The sequence below is a fragment of the Nicotiana tomentosiformis genome, chromosome 3, assembly GCF_000390325.3.
Source record: "Nicotiana tomentosiformis chromosome 3, ASM39032v3, whole genome shotgun sequence".
In the NCBI taxonomy this organism is placed as follows: domain Eukaryota; kingdom Viridiplantae; phylum Streptophyta; class Magnoliopsida; order Solanales; family Solanaceae; genus Nicotiana; species Nicotiana tomentosiformis.
Window position 1 is genome coordinate 124,898,711 of NC_090814.1, and position 14,971 is coordinate 124,913,681.

The following is a 14,971-nucleotide window of genomic DNA, read 5'->3' on the forward strand; positions in this document are numbered from 1 at the left end:
GTTGATAGCTATAATACACCCCGATCAACAAAATAATCATTAATGTTTATATCCCATTAGTCAAACACCTAGGTGATGGTCATAGCCCTAGGGTTTTTAAAAACTTGAAAAACAACAAAAACAATTATTTTAGTTTTATTTCTTAACTTTGCAATCTAAGTTTTAAAAATAGAAATAGAACCAAAACCAATTTGTGGAAGTGTAAATTAAGATAGTTCAAACTCACGTACTAGAATATATACTCCTAACTCCCATATAAACTCCTTGTGAATTCGATCCCGACTCTTTGTTGGGTTATTATTATTGCAATCGACCGTTTCATATCCTTGTTTTGAGGTGTGATTTGGACGAGATCAGTAGGTTACAGGTTAAGATTGGTGCATGACTCGAACTTTTGTAAAGGAAGTGCTACCATACGAGTCGGGAATTGAAAAACAACTGCAACAGCTGAGGAAGAATAAGAATCTCACCGAGACATCAGAAAAGGTTCGGCAATCCTAAACCAAAGAACTTATGGCTGGAAACGGTGAGGATAATGTAGATTTGGCTGCGAGAGAAGAAGCCCAACAAATAGAACATGCTGCACGGGATGCTGAGGAAGTAGCTATTAGAGATGCACAGATTATCTATGAAGAAGAGAGGGGTCGAAGAATTGCTCAAAATCAACCCTTGGCTGCAGATCAGTTCGGAAATATAGCTCCCAAGCTTGGGAGACCACCTGGCGATTATGCTAGAACGGTCTACAATCAAGGTTTATCAAGTGTTAGACCACCTCCAATTGCAGCAAACAATTTTGAGTTGAAGCAAGGGTTGCTTCAAACTCTTCAGAATTGTTGTGTCTTCAGAAGGAAGCCAAATGAAGATCCAAACACACATCTAATGGACTTTGAGGAGATTATGAACACATTTCATTACAATTATGTGTCACGAGCTACAGTGTACTTGAGGGAATCTCCCTTCAAACTCAAAGATGACGCAAAACAGTGGCTTCGAAGCTTACCTACAGGTTCGATTAGAACATGGGAGGAGATGACCAAAAAATTACTTGATAAATATTTCTCTCAGCTAAAACGGGCAAGTTTAGAAGAAAAATCCATAACTTATGCCAGAAAGATACGAAAACTATTTTTGACGCATGTGAGAGGTTTAAGGAGATTATTCAAAAGTGTCAACATAGCGAAATTGAACTCTGGATGCAACTCCAAGGATTTTAGGATGGATTGGCACTAGCCTCATGTAGAACATTGAGCAATGCAGTTGGAGGCCCGTTGATGAAGAAGACTCCAGAAGAGATAGTTACAATTCTTGATGAGTTATCCGAAGATACTAATCAATGGCCCTCTGAGAGTGTGGAGAGAAGAAGATCAACTGGTGTTAACCAGGTTGATGCTAACACATCTGTATAGGTACAACTTGATGCTATGGCCAAAGAGATAAGGAAGCTGACCTTAGCCTCAATACAAAGTAAGCCTCACACAACTTGTGATATAGGTGGAACAGGACACCCTACTCATGAGTGTCAAGCCTCAACTGAGGAAGTAAATATTGTGGGAAACTACAATTTCAATGCAATGGGTCAGAGGCACCCCAGATTTTCATGGAGTTCACCTGGAGGTACTGCGAATGCTTGGCAGCAAAATAACTCTAGACCGCAAGGACAAGGAGCTCCAGCATACCAAAATCAGCAGAGGCAATAATTTCAGCCTCAACAACCCATTCAGCCTGGTCTAGAGGATCTGATGAAGGCTTTCATTATCAAGACATATGAGAGGTCGGACGCTCATGGAGCAGCTATCAAAGAATTGGGCACTAGTTTGCAAATCCTGGACAGACAAGTGGATAGATTGAACCAATATTATATGAGAGGGTTCCAGGCACTCTTCCTGCTGACACTGAAAAGAATCCCAAAGAAACAGTGAATGTTGTAACTCTGAGAAGTGGGCAAGTGTTGAAAGATCCCTCCCCGATCCAAAAAGAGGTGATACTTGAAAATAAAAGTGGGGAGCAACTAAAGAATGATGTTGATAAAAAGAAGAAAGGCCCAATGAAAATTGAGAAGAAGAAAAAGGAAGAAAAATCAAGAAGGGAGGAAACTGATGAGAGCGAGTATATGCCTGCTCTACCTTTCCCTCAAAAGTTATGTAGAGAAAAGCTGGACAAGCAGTTTGAGAAATTTCTGGATATGCTGAAATATGTTCATGTAAACTTACCATTCACAGAAGTACTCTCGCAAATGCTTGCTCTTTAGGAACTATTCATTTTAATAAATTATTATGTGATTCTGGTGCCTCAATTAATTTAATGCCTCTATCTATTTACAGAAAACTAGAGAAGGAGATTAGAGAGATAAGGTCAGTGCTAATATCTTTGTAGTTGGCGGACCAGATGACTTTAATACCCGAGGGGATAGTGGAAGATATGTTAGTTTGGGTAGATAAGTTCGTATTTCCTGTAGACTTTATAGTGGTGAATATGGAGAAAAACAAGGAGGGCCCCCTCATCTTAGGAAGACCATTCTTAACGACAGTAGAGCTATATTAGATATACACGAGAGGAAACTCATGTTTAGAGTGGGTGAGGAGACGGTGACTTTTGATATGAATGTAGAAAAGGGGGCATAAAAAGAAAAACCAGTTGCAAGTGTTAAGTGGAAAGTGAAGGGTTCGAAAGAAAAGGCTACAGTGAGTGAGAAAGATAAGTGTGGGGTGTACCCCAAAAAAGGATGAGAAGAAGTTATCTGCATGGATGTGCGCATTAGTTTGGGCACGAGGAATGAAGCCCGACTTCGACTCAGACCCCGACTAGATGTTCAGGGAAGTTTCTTTTACCTTATGCTTTTTAATTGTGTGTCATGGCAATATGCCACAACTTAAAGTGTGGGTTAGGGGATATGTTGTATGTATGTATGTATATTAGTTTAGTTTTTTTCGTTGTGTTAGTTTTAGTAGTTAAAAAAATTGAAAAAAAAACATAAAATTTGAAGAATTTTTGATTTTCCCTGAAGATGGATATCATTCGACGGGTTTCTTGAGGGGTTAAAGTCGAAAGAAAAAAGACAAAAATATTTTCTTTTGTTAGGTAGTGTATTAATTCCCCATTGGTTTTTCTTTGTGCCGTGGTTCTTTTTCAAGGGTTTTGTTTAAATCGGGTGTAGTTAGTTTTTATTTTTAGAAGTAGGAAACCTTGTGCTATGATTGAAATTGAAAGCAATATCTCTTGACTTTATTATGCCTTGAGAATAATAAGTGTTGTAGTTGTGACGCTTAGGCTCAGTTTTTGTCTCGTGTATAAGTACCTTAAATTGTATGATCTTAACTTTGCTTAACTGCTTTGACTAGAGTATCTTGATAATCCGATTCTGAATGAGTTATGTGCCATGTGTGTGTGAGGTTTTATGTATTGTATGCCTTGCATTTGATGTTTAGAGCTTGCCCCGTGTGTTTGCAAAGCGAAATAGTAGTTTTATTCAGTCTTGGAAGTGATATAGGCATTTCTTTGTTGAGCCAGTTATATGATTTTACCCACCTAATTGTTATGTATCTTAATTAACCCCGTTGAGCCTGTAAGCCTATTTCTTTGGCAACCACAGTGCAATCCTTACCCATTTGTTTGAATTGACCATCTATTTTAACCTTGGACCTCTCATGAGCACTTGAATTTGTTATGAACTTTCTAAAAGTTGAAGTGTGGGGTGGTTGGTTTGGCTTTTGAGTGGAACTATTGAATTAAGGAGAAAGGTGCATTGTTTTGAAAAATTAAGAGCCACTTGAATTGAATAAGAAAAGAAAAAGAAAAATAGTTGTGTTGTTGTGGAAAATATTCCTTGATAGTGATAACTCCTGATATATTTGTGCTTAAAGAAGTAGGGAGTTAATGTATATTGATGTGAATGTGGAGTTATGGTTTGATATAAGTGTGGGGTTTTAAAAGGTAAATTGTATGTATTGAAGTACTTAGAGAGGTGTAGTCACTCTTATATCTAAATGTATCCTAACCGTCCTCGAGCCTATATTACAATCCATTAAAGTCCTACTTGATCCTTGACTGAATGAGCTCGATTAGTAGAGTAGTACACTACAGGCAAGCTTATAGTACATCTTTTGTGGTATATGAATGTTGTTTCTGAGAGTGAGTGAATTCTGTCTATCTTAAGTTCCTAATTGTTCTTAAATTTTATAGAGTGTGGAACTACTCTCTATGGTTGTGTGAGGGCACTTGATTCACGAAGGAAAGGTAATGTCGTTGACCTCTATATTAGAGTAAGTGAGCGGGTTGTGAGAAATGCGTGGTGCTTTTGAGTCAAATCTTGAGGCTAGGATGTTACGGTATTGTACTTAATCTGTTTTAAATATTCTTGGTGTGATGAGTTATGAGAGTTGTTGAAAACGGTCATATTCTATGTGAAGTGTAGTTTGATTGCTCGAAAACGAGCAATGGTTTAAGTGTGGGGTATTGATGGAAGGCTATAATCCCGTATTTTACTCGCTTATTTCACTCTAATTTACTGTACTTTACTCGTTTTGAGCTTTAATTGATAGTGTTTTGCTCTTATTGTGTGTTTTATGCCTTGTAGGAGTGATTCCGAGCTTTGTAGATGTTATGGAATGAATTGGAGTGATTTGGAGCTTTAAAGTCTGAGTAAAAACCCAAGGGATTAAGCCGGATCGTGTTCGAGGGTCGAGAACCAAGTCTGGACGTCAAAAATCGAGATTCAATCCTTACTTTGAGAAAGGTCCAGAACCGCGGCGCATGGGGCGTCGCGCGGTGTGCCACGGCTGCCCAAATCTCTGCTTCCTATCAGAATCAACTCTCTAGATTTCCCCACTAATGCCCTGCCTGGCGCTTCGCCCCATGCAGCGTGCCTGTGCAATTTTTATAGAGTGAAAATTCAATTTCGGCTAGGAGGCCCGACCCTACTTAGTATAAATACATGGAAAAATATTATTTTCTGGACTTTTGACACATATTCGACCTAAGGAGGCTAAGGAGAAGTGGTAAGAACACGAGCACAAGGATTTCATCATTCCTTCCTCACTCAAGACATGATTTTGGATTGAATGTATGTTTTTCTCTACTTTAACTTTATTTGTGGTGAATTGCTTGATATCTATGGAGTAGTTCGCTTTAGGGTTTGATTTGGTGTATTGATGATTGTTTGTGGATTATAACTCTAGTTTTATGTATTGAAGTATTTTTTGGATGATTTAACTGTTGCGTCTATATTCACTTGTTCGTGTAATTTTGAGAGGCATAACTTGTGACATATTTGCATTATTTTATTGGTTGAGTTCATAGATTCTTCTTAGTAATCAAAAGAGGTTAGTTGAATCATTGATTAAACCTATTTAGGAGAATAATCGAGAGAGGTTCTATTAAAGAACAATTGTCACGCCCCGAACTTAGGGAGTGCGACCGGCGCTCAACTGAGTAAACCCAGTCGAGCAAGCCTAATTTACATTAACCTCTCATCATTACTCATGCATGATTTACCATAACATAGTTAGATATTGACTTTCATATTGAATACATTTGGCTCAATGGCCCATAAATGCTTTCTCATGATGGTTACACAGCTTTATAAATAGCTGTAAATACTGTGAACATAAATACATGACAAAACTTAAATCTTTAATTACATGACCCACAGTGTACATGGAGATTCTATGACAATATCTACATAAATACATAAAATGAACTAGACCCAAACACACACTATAACTGTAGCGGGCTCACCATAAGCTGAGTAGTGAAGAAAATCCCTATCAAAGATCCATATCATCCTGTAGAAGTATACCTGCATCCATTAAAAGATGCAGCGCCCCAGGCAAAAAGGACGTGAGTACATGTGGAATAGTACTCGTATGTAAGGCAGTCAAAACAACATATGAAAATACGGTAACTCAAATAAGAGGCAAATAAAGTACATCAAGAAACTACGAAACATACCATAGAATCACATTTCAAGTCTTATTATACCAGCATCATTTTAAACTTCTCTTAGGATTAGCTAAGCCATATGAACTATACATGGAATACATAATATAATGTAATTATAACAACATGTACAAACAAGGCCAATGAAAGTGGCACATTCCTCCTTTATTTTATACATATACATTTCATAGACTGTCCTTAGTGTTCACATATCATATTATACACCTATGCGTCTCATAGACCATTCACAGTATCACCTATACAATACACCTGTGTGTTTCATAGACCGTTCACAGTATCACCTATACAATACACCTGTGTGTTTCATAGACCGTTCACAGTGTTTACTTACACAATACACTTGCGTGTTTCATAGAACATTCACAGTGTTCACTTACGCAATACAAATACACCTATTCAAGGGCTTGAAAATATAACATGAATATGATGAATCATAGTAACAGTGAAAGGGCTTAGATAGCCATTAACTTCAAGAAAATTTATTAAGAGCTTCCATTAAAATTTATAGATATTAAGTAGGGGATCCTCTATAACCACCTTCACACAAAGTGGTCATGCCGCCTCACCCCAACATATGCGGGTGGAGGTGTATCGCGATACCACGATCTCTACACAAAGCGGCTCTGCCGCCTTACCCCAATATATGCGGGTGGAAGTGTATCACAATATCATAATCTCTACACAAAGTGTCCCTACCACCTCACCCCAATATATGCGGGTGGAGGTGTATCACAATACCACAATCTCTACACAAAGCGGCCCTGCCGCCTCACCCCAATATATGCGGGTGGAGGTGTATCAAAATACCATAATCTCTACACAAAGCGGCCATATCTCCTTACCCCCAATATATGCGGGTGGAGGTGTATCACAATACCACAATCCCTACACAAAGCGGCCCTGCCGCCTCACCCCAATATATGCAGGTGGAGGTGTATCACAATACCACAATCTCATATATAACTCAAAGCGACATAGTTTGTCATTACATTTAAGGTCGTAATTTCCTATATCATTGGAATACTTCATGTTCATGCTCATCATAGAAAAACACAACTCATTACATTAGCACATGCATGGTAAATCAATAAGTCGATATCAATGGCACATGAGCCCAATTTCTTTTCTTAAGGTTCATTATCATTTAGCATAGGACATCCCCCTTCCATTTCATTATTCACTCCCTTGACATCTTGAGTCATTAACTAGGTTCATGACTCTTGGGGACTTAACAATCGAAGTCATTTACATACATTATTTCAGACGCATACAACTATAGTCGAAACCATTGGGATATACAACTCCTCATAATTCTCTCTTTGGCAAATGTCTACATTCCATGTTCATACCATCACTTACTTGTACTTGCCATGGGTGATCATAGGATATCAAGAACATTTAAAATATTTAGGAACACCGTAGCCTCTCCTCATGAGGGCGTAGGAGCTTATAACACATTGGAAACATAAATATAAATACGTTCACCTCATAACCTTTCACAGTATATATCACTTCACAATTACTTTCAACTACTTACAACATCATTATTTCATTGGCTCCCTTGGCCATACATATTATTCTTCATTCATGGCATTGTGGCCATATATCATATTTCACACTTTCATTTCTTTACTTTCAAGGATTATCATCACAAACATCATCTTATAGAATACTCTTGAAATACCTTTCCCCAAAAAGGGCAATAGACAATCTCAACTCATGAATATGTAAGAACTCAAAACATATTGGAAATACCTACCAAGCATAGCATTAGTTAGAACAACCATATTTGGACATGACTTGAGTACATAAGCTTTTGGATGATTCTATTTTCGGAGTCAATTTGGAATAGTTGAATCAAGGCTCATTTCATAATATTTCACATATCATTTCATTTCATTGGCGTTATTGGCCACAAGTATTGCTTTTATTCTTGGCACGGTGTTCACACTTTGTATCCCCCAACTCACTACTTCCACTTTCAAGCATCTTTATAGATTATCGACAACAAAGAATCCCTAATCACAACTTTTAGTACACCTATGAGCAATTAAGAGTCTTATGCACATTGAGACTTCTTACACAATTTGGCATAATAGCCTTTACTTGAAACACTACTTGGAGTCATAACATTTTTATACCCAACTCATGCTTTGAACACAATCCCGAAGGATAACATCATATGATAAGAGCATCCGAAACACATTTTGAACATATACCTTTCAACACAAGGCTTATTTGGAATAGTTAATTTATAATGAATAACTCGAGACTTACAAGAACCTCATGGGATTCAATTCTAGGAGAGAAGTTTAGCCAACATACCTTGTTTGAGCTTTCCTTAAGTTACTACAATGCCCCAAAACTTCTAGCAATAACAATCTATAGGAAGATAGTGAAAACCGGTTAAAAATTAGAAGGATTCCCATGATCTTAGAAATTTTGTCGAACACCTAACATGCGAAATAGACTACAAGGCTCTACAATAGAAATCCCTTTCTCTCTCAATCAATTTTAATAAGAAACTACCCAAAATGGTTCATTAACCCCACATACTACAACCTAGTGTCACATGCATGGCTTATTTCTAACCCCACAATATATTTGAACTCATAACCTCTTGCATGAAAGTTTAGGAGTAGGGCTTACCCGGAAAGATGATGATCTAGTGATTGGCTTCCTTGATTCTGGAAGATTTGTGCAAGATTGGATTATTGGGATGTTAGGTTTTCTCTTTCTCTCTCTAAAATGCTCTTACCTCTCTCTAGACTCACCATGAAATCATCCCAAATTAAGTCCCAAAGGCTATTTAACAAAATAGGGTTGGGTTATAAAAAAACCACAATTTGCACAGCCGCACTGCATGGGGTGCCACGGGGCGCGACAGTGAAAAATATTCCTAGAAACGAAATTTTCAAGTATTCTGGAAATCCCCACAGGCGCGTCGCATGGGGCAGCGCGGTAGTGTCACCTTCTGCCAGCTTTTGGTAATTTGGTCATAACTTCTTGTAGGAGTGTCCAAATGATGAACGGTTTGAAACGTTAGAAACTAGACTCGAAGATATTATATTTTATAGGTTCTTAATCATATAATTCCTTATATATATATATATATATGTATATATGCTCGTCCAAAGTTTGGTCTTGTGCGTACTCATTTGGAACTTTAGTCTATCATGTAATTTTCTAACTTGACTTAGACTTAGGCCTCTCCTTAGACCCCACATCACTTATAATATGCCTCGTACACTTATTATCATATCCAATTTATATCCATCATATTAATAGTCCTCGTCTGCATACAAAATAATATAATTAGCACACATCAACTTTCTTAATAATGCTTAAGTACTTCGATATTTTTTGGGGTGCTACACCTTTAATACTCGAATACGTTATTCCCAAATACCGTTGGCGCACTTCAAAATCTTAAATCATTAGGAAATTTTAACGGGGCCTTACACCAATCTACTATGCATTCTTGCATATCTTCACGTGCTTAAATTGGTTCATCTTGTGAGGTTAAGACTTAATCGAGAGAGGAATTTTTGTTGAACGTTTGAACTAATAATTGAGTGAAATCGAGAGACTCACTAAAACATTTGATGATAGGCTATAATCTTATGTTTTAGTCGCTTATTGCACTCTAATTTACTGCACTTTAATTGAGTTTAGCTTTAATCACTAGTGTTTTGTACTAATTATGTGTTTTATGACTTGTAGGAGGATTCCGAGTGATGTAGATGCTATGGAGCTAATTCGAGTGATTTGAAGCTTTGAAGTCTGAGTAAAAACCCAAGGGATTAAGTCGGAATCGCGTTCGGGGGTCGAACACCACGTCTGGATATCAAAAAGTCAAGAAATATCCGAACTCTAAGAAAACAACACTAGTGCGGCGCGTGGCGCGGCGCGCCTGTGTAAAATCCTGACATCTGTGAGAAATAAACTCTCTAGATTTCCCCACTAATGCCTTACATGGCGCATCGTCCCATGCGGCCCGCCTGTGCAATATTTACAGAGTATTTGTCCTATTTCGCGCAGGAAAAGGTGTTTTTATCTTGGCCCAACCCTACTTGGTATAAATACATGGAAAATATTATTTTCAGGACTTTTGACACATCTAAGACCTAAGGAGGCTAAGGAGGAGGTGGAGAAGCGAAAGCACAAGGAATTCACCATTCAATCCTCACTCAAGACAAGAGTTTGGATCGTTTTATGTTTTTATCCATAATTGTGATGAATTACTCCATATCTATGGAGTAGTTCCCTTTAGGGTTTGATGGATTTGGTGTATTGATATTTGTTTGTGGATATTAACTCTAGTTCTTATGTATTGAATTGTTTTGGATGTTTTAATTGTTGCATCTATATTCATATGTTCATGTAATCGAGAGAGGCATAACTTGTGATATCTTTGCATTATCTTATTGGTTGAATTCATCAATTCTTTTTAGTAATCGGAAGAAGCTAGTTGAATTGTTGATTAAACCTAGTTAGGAGGATAGTCGAGAGAGGTTCTCCTAAAGACCAATCCACTACGAAGTCGTGCATATCTTCACCGAGCTTAAATTGGTTCATATTGTGAGGTTGAGACTTAATCGAGAGAGGAGTTTCTACTAAACGTTTGAACTAATAATTGAGTGAATTCGAGTAACTCACTTGAACATTAGAAGTGAATTAACTAGAGTTAAATCCCAGACATTTATCTTGCACCTATCTAATCAATCCCTATTTTCTCCCATTGATATCTTCCTCGCTTACTTTTGTTCGAGTGTCATTCGTCAATTAGCTTTAGATTCTTAGTTAATTTTAGTTTTTAATCACATAATTCTAAACTATTGATTATCTTGGATAACAACCTACCTATAAACTACGATAATATTTTTTAACTCTAATCCCAGTGGATACGATATTATATTATACTATATTCGACTAGCGAGCTTATTTAAGTGTGTGTTTTAAGCTCGTCAAATTTTGGTGTCGTTGCAGGGGATTGGCAATCATTAGTGTTTGAAATAATTTATTGTGCTAATTGAGGAATTGTTTTCTTTTTATTTTATTTTACTTTTCTCTTTTTAAGCTTGGGGTCCTTTGACAGTGTGCATGCTACATGTTAGATTGGTGCATGACTCGATCTTCTGGGAAGGAAGTGCTACCATACGAACCAGAAATCAAGAAACAACTATGACAGCTGAGGAAGAAAATAAATCTCCCTGGAGAATATAGAGAAGGTTGGGCAATCCTCAACCAAAAAATCATGGTTGGAGATGACGATAATGTGGATTTGGCTGCAAGAGAGGCAGCCCAACAACGAGAAAAAGCTGCACGAGATGCTGAGGAAGCAGCTCTTCGAAATGCACAACTTGTCTATGAAGAAGAGAGGGCTCTGAGAATTGCTCAGAATCAACCTTTGGGTGCAGACCAGTTCGGAATTATACCTCCCGGGGCTGGGAGAGCACTTGGTGATTATGCTAGACCGGTTTACAACCAAGGATTGTCAAGTATTAGACCACCTTCAGTTGCAGCTAACAATTTCGAGTTAACGCAAGGGTTACTCTAAACCCTTCAAAATTGTTGTGTCTTCAGATGGAAGATGAACGAAGATCCAAACAACCATCTAATGGACTTCAAGAAAATTATGAACATCTTTTAATACAAAAGTGTTTCACAAGATGCAGTTTACTTAAAGGCATTCCCCTTCACACTCAAAAGCTGTGGATTAGAAGCTTGCCTCAGGGATCAATTAGAACATAGGAGGAGATGACCAAAAAATTTCTTGATAAATATTTCTCCTCAGCTAAGACGAGCAAGTTTAGAAGAGAAATCCATAACTTCTGTCAGAAAGATACTGAAACTGTGTTTGAAGCTTGGGAGAGATTTAAGGAATTAGTTCGAAAGTGTCAACATAGCGGAATTGAACTCTGGATGCAACTCTAGGATTTTTGGGATGGATTGACACTGGCCTCATGTAGAACATTGAGTAATGTTGTAGGAGGCCCGTTGATAAAGAAGACTCTAGAGGAGATAGTCACAATTCTAGATGAGTTATCTGAACATGCAAACCAATGGCCTTCTGAGAGTACGGAAAGAAGAAGATCAACAAGTGTTCACCAGGTTGATGCTAACACATATGTGCAGGTACAGTTTGATGCAATGGCAAAATAAATATGGAGGCTGACATAGATTCGATACAGAGTGAACCTCATGTAGCATATGATATTTATGGAAGAGGACACCCTACTCATGAGTGTCAAGCCTCAACTGAGGAAGTGAATGCTGTTGGGAATTATAATTTCAATGCAATGGGTCAGAAGCACCCCGGTTTTTTATGGAGTTCACTTGGGTGTACTACAAATGCATGGCAATAAAATAACCCCAGATTTCAGGGACAGGGAGCTTCAGGCTTCCAAAATCAGCAAAGGCAACAGTTTTAGCCTCAACACCCTATTCAGCCTGGTCTAGAGGATCTGATGAAAGCCTTCATTGTCAAGACAGATGAGAGGTTAGATGTTCACGGGGCGACTATCAAAGAATTGGGCACTTGGTTTCGAAATTTAGAGAGACAAGTGGGACAGATAGCAAAAATATTATCCAAGAGAGTCCTAGGTACTTTGTCAGCTGATACTAAGAGAAACCCCAAAGAAACAGTAAATGTTGTGCCTTGAGAAGCGGAAAAGTGTTGAAAGATCCCACTTCAATCCAAAAAGAGGTGGTACCTAAAAAGGAAATTGGGGAGCAGCTGAAAATTCAAGTTGAAAAGAAGAAGAAGAAGAAGAAGAAGAAGAAGAAGAAGAAGAAGAGAAGAAGAAGAAGAAGAAGAAGAAGAAGAAGAAGAAAGGCAAGAAGGGAGCTGAGAAAAAGAAGGAGGAGGAAACTTCAAGAAGGGAGGAATCTAATGAAGAGAGCAAGCACATGCCTGATTTACCTTTTCCCCAAAAGTTGTATAGAGAAAAGTTAGACAAGCAGTTTAAGAGATTTCTAAATATGTTGAGACAGGTTAATGTAAATTTGCCATTCACAGAAGTTCTTTCACAAATGCCAGCTTATGCTAAATTCTTGAAGGAGATCCTTACAAAGAAGAGAAAGATTGAAGAGATCTCGGTGGTCAAGCTCACAGAGCATTGCAGTGCAATCTTGCAAAACAAACTCTCACAAAAGTGTGGAGATCCAGGGAGTTTTACTATGCCTTGCTCTTTAGGCACTGTTACTTTTGATAAGTCTTTATATGATTCTGGTGCATCAGTTAATCTAATGCCTTTGTCTATTTACGGGAAACTTGAGAAGGATATTTGAGAGATAAGGTCGGTGCCAATATCTTTGCAGTTGGCCGACCAAACGACCTTAATACCCGAGGGGATAGTGGAAGATGTTTTAGTTCGGGTAGATAAGTTTGTATTTCCTGTAGATTTTATCGTAGTGAATATGGAGAAGAACAAAGAGGTCCCTCTCATCTTAGAAAGATCATTCTTAGAAACGGGTCGAGCAATTTTAGATATACACGAGAGAAGACGCATGCTTAGAGTGGGTGAGGAGACTGTGACTTTTGAGATGAATATGGAAACAGGGGCTAAAAAGGAGAAGCCAGCTGCAAGTGTTGAGTGAAAAGTGAAAGAATCGAAAGAGAAGGTTGCGAAGAGTGAGGAAGAAAAGTGTGGGGTGCACCCTAAGAAGGCTGAGAAGAAGCTGTCGGTGTGGATGTGCGCATTGGTTCGAAGGCGAGGAATGGATCCCGACTTCGACTCAGACCCCGATGAGAGATTCAGGGAAGTTTCCTTTACCTTAGATTTTTTAATTGTATGTCATGGGGACACGCCACAACTTAAAGTGTGGGGTGGAGGATATGTGTATGTTGTATGTATATGTATTAGTTAGTTTTTGTTGTTTTAGTAGTTAGAAAAAAAAATTGAAAAGAAAACAAAAGTTAAAAATTGAAATTTTTTTATTTTTGCCGACGCTAGATATCATTCGACGGGTTTCTTGAGGGATTAAAGTCGAAAGAAAAAAAAAGACAAAAAGATTTTTTTTTTTTTTTTAGGTAGTGTAATAATTTCTCTTTGGTTTTTCTTTGTGCCGCAGTTCTTTTCCAAGGGTTTTATTTGAATCGGGTGTAGTTAGTTTTAATTTTTGTTAGTAGTAGTAGGAAACCTTGTGCTGTGTTTTGAATTGAAGACAATGTCTCTTAACTCTAGTATACCTTGAGAATAGTAAGTGTTTTAGTTGTGACACTTGAGCTCAGTTTTTGACTCTTGTATAAGTACCTTAAATATATGATCTTAACATTTCTTAAATGCTTTGACTAGAGTGTCTTGATGAATCCAATCTTGAGTGAGTTATGTGCCATGTGTGTGAGAGGTTTTGTGTTATTCTATGTGTTACACCCTGTGCGTCTCAAGGTGACGTAATGAATATGAAACTTTTTAATCATGATTTAAATAATTTTAAAGTCATAATGTGGCTATATATGATGTTTGGATAGAAAATATGAAGTTTGGGGAAAATCGGATTAATGTTGCGAAAAACCGACTAAGGATTTACCTTGTAACAGAGCTTTTTGAGAAATAAATTTCGTGTGCTATATGAGGTATTTTGGGACATATTATTTAAAAAATTGAAGGTCTTGGAATGTAGTTTCCAACACTCTTAACCGTTCATTCATACGACACCCGGATAAAAGGTTATAAGCGTTGGAAGAAGGGCCAATCATAGGGAGCCAAGTAGCACCTTTTTGACTTTTTAAAAAAAATGGGATATTTACATTCCATCTCATCTCTATCTCCATTTTTTCAGAGAACACACCCAAATAATACCCCCTAACTTTACTCTTAATCTCTCTGCAAGAGTTTCAAACAAGATTATCATCCCGGGCACGGAATCAAGAAGCGATAACATTAAAGCGATCCCTACGACGTAAGTATTGCTATATCGCCTCTCTTTTTCTTTGTAGTTTGAGTTTTGGAAGGTAATTCATAGTTAAGAAAATGTGTACTTTCTTTATTTAAGTGTTTAAATATCAAAG

General features: G+C 37.7%; 2 non-coding genes across 2 annotated transcripts; both read right to left on the minus strand.

The window, feature by feature from the left end:
* Positions 1-1,076: 1,076 nt before the first annotated feature.
* Positions 1,077-1,183, minus strand: LOC117280917 (small nucleolar RNA R71). The gene has a single exon (XR_004511511.1). It is a non-coding gene; the product is annotated as a small nucleolar RNA R71 (small nucleolar RNA).
* Positions 1,184-11,763: 10,580 nt separating this feature from the next.
* LOC117280916 (small nucleolar RNA R71) lies at positions 11,764-11,870 on the minus strand. Its single transcript, XR_004511510.1, has one exon. It is a non-coding gene; the product is annotated as a small nucleolar RNA R71 (small nucleolar RNA).
* Positions 11,871-14,971: the final 3,101 nt, after the last annotated feature.